Consider the following 6020-nt stretch of genomic DNA (forward strand, 5'->3'; position numbering starts at 1 on the left):
CCTTCTTCTACAAAATACTATGCCTGGTCACAATAGAAAGCTTTTCCCAATTTGCACAGTGCAGAAGGCATGTAAAGTAGGAAAAGCACAGAGAAATGAAAGCATTAATCCTGTTAGTTCCTCCTTTGAAGGGGTGTTAATTTTTGGCGCAAAACCATGTCTACAAATCTTTGTAAATATGGTTTTGCGTAAAAATACATGGGTGGTTGCATCAGAACGCTCATGTTTGACCCATGTAACGCCCCCTCAGTGCTAACTAACGCAAAGCAGTGCTTCGCTCTGCTTTGTGCTACTTTGAGGGTGCTTTCCAGCACAAAACTAGCTTTGCGCTGTAAAGTAGATAGCAAAAAAAACATTTGCCACTGGTTGGCTAACTCAGCGCAAAATGTTTGTAAAGCTTTATTCCTTCCAGCGCGCTCAAGTCTCGCTCATTGCAAATGAGAATCTCACATTTGTTGTTCAGACAGAGCACTCACGCACAACATGCAAAATGCCACACCTGGTACGAAGGGCCAGAGTTTGAATTATAAATGCAACTCCTTTCAAAGAATCTGTGTGTAGAGAAACTCCTGGAAGCTGTAAATGTTTCAGAAGGTAATCCCATCACAGTTGAAGTCGCCTAGCGGAATTTCAACGGATACATTGGAGTGCTAAACCACTACCTGGGGAAGCCATGGGCCTCATTTATGAAAAGTGACGCATCGCTGCGTGGAAACAGCGATGCGTCACTTTTCACTGCGCTCTCCTTGCGAGACCAATGATGCGTCACATTTACACTATGACGCATCATGGCGCAAGGAGTTACAGATACGTCAGTATGTCTGACGTATCTGTAAGCGCAAAAGTCACGCATTGCTGGAATGTGTCACAAAAGTGACGCAACCCCAGCAATGCGTCCTTTTACATGGGGAAAGCCCCATGTGAAAGGGCTTGCGTCAGTCTTATGCCTGCTGTGAGGCAGGCGCAAGATTTTGACGCAACAGTGTCCTAAAAGTGACGCAGTGAAATCTCATAGATTTCACTGCGTCACTATTACGAGGCTTTTTGCGGAGGAACGCCCCCTCTGCATACATTATACCTGACGCAGGTATAATGTAGCGCAGGGGTTTACAAAGTGACGCATCTGCTCAGATGCGTCACTTTGTAAATAGTGCGCAACAGGAGGCATGTTTTACGCCGCCGATGCGTCACAAAAAGTGACGCATCAGAAGCGCAAAACTGACGCAAGGCCTCATAAATGAGGCCCCATGAATCTACTTTAGTGACGTTTTGCTTTTTTTTATCACTGTATATTTATTTGCATTTTTAAAATTATTTCGTGTCACTTTTCCTGTTCTCTTTGATGTTAATATTTGCTTAGGTGTGCCTGCGTGATGAGCGGTGTACAGGATCGAAGGCTGTCAAAAATAGCTTTTGTTCCATGCAGCAAGGCAAGGCCAATTCCAAAAACTAAGTGGGAGCTAAAACGGAAAAGTGTTAAGGAATGAAAATTCAGCATAAAACTGTGAAATAAAAAAAAAGCAAAGCAGCAAAATAACAGCAACCACATGTGAAGGGATACGGGACGACTGTCTTTGAAACACCAAAAGTATATTTACCCTCATTAAGTGAGATATTTAATTGTGCAAAGCTCACCTCTGAGTTCTCAGGTAAAACCGAATAGTCGTCTCTTGAAAATACAAAAAAAGAAAACCTCAAAAGGAGAAAGGTTCCACCGAGATTTGAACTCGGATCGCTGGATTCAAAGTCCAGAGTGCTAACCATTACACCATGGAACCACCTGGTGCGTAATCGGAAAAGATGACTTATGTGGTGTAAGGAAAGAGCAGACACTCTTTAATTTAATTATGGATGTTTGCATCTTGGCCAGCACAATTAGTTTCATGTTCTGTGCTTTTTAGTTCAAAATGACTCAAAAGACCAGTATGTGCAACGCGACTGCTGGTTATGTCCTGAAGAGGTTTTAACAGCACGTCGATAATCAATAATTGAGGTGACGAGTCAAAACAAACAAACACGTGGCACTAGTTGATTGCTGTACTGTGGTGGTTTTAAACATGGACATTTTATCGCAGATATTGAGTATTCTTCACTGCGGCCACAAGGTGGCGCGCCTTTCCATCGTTTTTCAGAACACGAACATTCCAATACACAGGTCTTGGCGTTTTTCGTTAATAATTACATACATTTTAAGGCGAGTAAGGGCGGCGTAAATTTCTCAAGTAAAATCACGCTTGATGTAGCATCCTTTCATGAATATATTGAAAAATGTGTGATGTACTTCCTTCTTTACCAGCCCTTCGCATGACCCATCACAGTTACCTGGCGGTCCAGTGACAGTACAGGCTTTCCAGACAACAATTGTTGTATTAAGGGACTTGTAGTTCTGCTTTCAAACCTATGTGTTAAAAAAAAAAAGCACCGCTTGTAGCGTGCTGTTAACGAAAAAACAACCAGATTAGACGGCAGACGTCACAAGGGTTACTTATCAACTTTGGTACACTTTGTTTTTTTGGGTAACCATTTAAAAAATAATAGTTTACATTTTGTTAAGTAGATTTATAAGTATATTCGTTAGTTGGATGTCTGGCCTTCCTGAACGACCTAGGGTGCGTTGCCATAGTCGCATGCTAGTCCTGTTTATTCAGACAACAGAAGCTGCATAATGGGACTTGTAGTTTTTGCACTGCAGCGCGCTGTATCTATTGGTGCAGCGTGCATTTAGCTAAATACCGGGGGCCTCATTTATGAGGCCTTGCGTCAGTTTTGCGCTTCCGATGCGTCACTTTTTGTGACGCATCGGCGGCGTAAAACATGCCTCCTGTTGCGCACTATTTACAAAGTGACGCATCTAAGCAGATGCGTCACTTTGTAAACCTCTGCGCTACATTATACCTGCGTCAGGTATAATGTATGCAGAGGGGGCGTTCCCCCGCAAAAAGCCTCGTAATAGTGACGCAGTGAAATCTATGAGATTTCATTGCGTCACTTTTAGGACACTGTTGCGTCAAAATCTTGCGCCTGTCTCACAGCAGGCGTAAGACTGACGCAAGCCCTTTTACATGGGGCTTTCCCCATGTGAAAGGACGCATTGCTGGAGTTGCGTCACTTTTGTGACACACTCCAGCAATGCGTGACTTTTGCGCTTACAGATACGTCAGAAATACTGACGTATCTGTAACTCCTTGCGCCATGATGCGTCATACTGTAAATATGACGCATCATTGGTCTCGCAAGGAGGGCGCAGTGAAAAGTGACGCATCGCTGTTTTCACGCAGCGATGCGTCACTTTTCATAAATGAGGCCCCAGGCCAGGACGGACTGGAGGCGGTTACTCTTCCGCTATCGTCAGGGCACAAGTCCTAAAAAAAGAAGTGGGGGATACTGACGTCACGACAGGAAGTGATGTCACGAAAGGTGGCTTGGCCCATCAGACTCATTGCCTCCCCTCGCCCACCCCTTAGATGCGATTGCATCAGAGAAGCCAGTGTGTGAGCAGCGTTCTGAATGGGCTCTGGTCTCGCCACAGAGAGCCAAAAAGAGTGAATGTGTGGCTCCAGTTATCGAGCTCCCGGTAAAATAAGTGGGGGGACACCGTCCACCCGCGTGGTACCCCGACTCGAGCCCTGGCTATGGTACTGCCAGGATGTTCTCTCTCTAGTCTACCTTCTGCTCAGGCCTTCTACTCTCTAGGAGACAGGGGGCGGGCGTTCACACTAGTGATCAGATTCGGAAATTAAAACAAATAGTCAATAATCTATCTTGTCCCAAGACATTCACTTTGTAAATGTGTAACTCCTATAGTTGAATAAATGTTTATGCTATCTGTGTAACACTCTGTAACACTCTATGAGTGAAGAGTGTAATTCCAAGACCTTTATTTTAATAAATACAACCTCCTCTCTAGGTGTTCCCTGCACTGGTGCTTGTTTAGCTCGAAGCCTACCAGACACCGCAACTGTCTGGTTGCTAAGACTTCTTGGGGACATTCTGAAAGCTGACCTAAGAATGCATTCTGCCCATGGCTTACCATTAACTTTGTGGTTTGTAATTCATGTTTGCTTGCTTTCTATTTGTCGGCTTTATTAGTTTTAGGGTGTGCAAAATGTCTTTGTCCCTCCCGTGGATCATAGCCTGTCCACTGTATTCTTCCACGAGTACTCCCTTTCTGTAAACTGGTCTTTAGATGTTATTCTTATCTTGTCACATTTTCTGTGCATTAACAGACAGAGGTCAAATGTCAGGCTTTGTTTTCCAAGGAGCTTGGTGTTTAGCTTTCTTTCTCTGACTTCAAAGTGAGAGGATGTATCTGACAATCTGGGGTATAAAATAAAAGGCTTTTTTCCAGCACACAACTATTTCTATAAGAACTGTTCAAATATCTTAGAATATGTAAGAATCAAGAAAGAACAAATGAAGCGTTTTTTTTGTAATTCTGAAGTGTGCTGGAAAAAAATATTTTAATACGATCAAAATACATCAATAGAGTAGGTGATGCTATTTCAACACATTATCGTGTGTGCGATGTATAGTTGTATCAGTAAAACTGTATGTCTGTGCAAATGTAATGGTCATTTCAATTGAAAATATGCTGTCTGTAATGGCAATGCACTACCACACCATGCATACTCCACTCTACGGCACTCCACGCTGTGACACTCAAATGTACGACATTCTGCACAACTCTACTCTAGGGCCACTCTACTCTTAGCCACTCTATTCCACTCTGACACTCCACTCTATGCCTTTACACTCTACTACATTCTATGACACTCTGCACCACTCCAGTCTACGCAACTCTGCACCACATCACTCTAGGCCACTCTACCCCACTCTACTCTACACCACTCCACTCTGACACTCCACTATGCAACACTTCAATCTACAAAATGGTATGCCACTGTACACCACTCTATGCCACCCACTCTACAACACTGTATGGCACTCCATGCCACTCTGCTCTACGACACTGTACTCCATGCGATACTATTTCACTCCTCTCTACTCCACTCTATACCACTCTACACCTCTCCATTCTATGACAATGTACACCACTCTACGCCACTCTAATCCACTGCACTCTGTGACTCTACTCCACTCTAACTCTACTCCACGCCATGACCCTCTGTGACTCTACTCCACTTTGACTCTACTCCACGCCACTCTGCTCTACAACACTGTACTCCACGCTATACTATTTCACTTCTCTCTACTCCACTCTAATCCACTCTACTCTTCTCTATACCACTCTACACCTCTCCATTCTATGACAATGTACACCACTCTACGCCACTCTATGCCATTCTAATCCACTGCACTCTGTGACTCTACTCCACTTTGACTCTACTCCACGCCACTCTGCTCTACAACACTGTACTCCACGCTATACTATTTCACTTCTCTCTCCTCCACTCTAATCCACTCTACTCTTCTCTATACCACTCTACACCTCTCCATTCTATGACACTCTATGCCACTCCACTCCACTCTGACTCTACTCCACTCTATGCCACTTCACTCTGACATTCCTTTCTGTGACACCACTCTCTGGCACTCCATTCTACAACACTTTCCTCCACTCTACGACATTCTACTCCACTCTACGCCACTTTACTCCACTCTGTACTACTCCGCTCCACGACACTTCACTACACTGTGTGCCCCCCCACTTTATGAACCTCCGCTCTGTGCTCATCTGCTCTACGCTCCTCCGCTCTACACCACTCCACGCCAATCTATGCCACTTTATGCCCTTTCACTCAGCGCCCTCCTTAGCATGCTATTCCACTTTATGGCACTCTATGCCCCTCCTTTCTATGACAATCTACCCCACAGCACTCCAGGCCCCTCCACTCTATGGCTCTGTACGACACTTTACAACACTCCATGACACTCTGTGCCACCCTACTCTACACCACTCTACTCTACTCTACAACACTTTAGTTCACTTTCTGACACTCCACTCCACTTTACTCCACTCCACTCTAGGACACTCCACTTTATGAGACTTCACTCTATCC

At 44.5% G+C, this 6020-nt stretch overlaps 1 non-coding gene across 1 annotated transcript; it reads right to left on the reverse strand.

Annotated features, from left to right (window-relative positions):
- Positions 1 to 1706: 1706 nt before the first annotated feature.
- On the reverse strand, positions 1707 to 1778 carry TRNAQ-UUG (transfer RNA glutamine (anticodon UUG)). Its single transcript has one exon. It is a non-coding gene; the product is annotated as a tRNA-Gln (tRNA).
- Between the last annotated feature and the right edge of the window lie 4242 nt (positions 1779 to 6020).

The sequence above is a fragment of the Lissotriton helveticus genome, chromosome 1_2 (assembly GCF_964261635.1).
Source record: "Lissotriton helveticus chromosome 1_2, aLisHel1.1, whole genome shotgun sequence".
In the NCBI taxonomy this organism is placed as follows: Eukaryota; Metazoa; Chordata; class Amphibia; order Caudata; family Salamandridae; genus Lissotriton; species Lissotriton helveticus.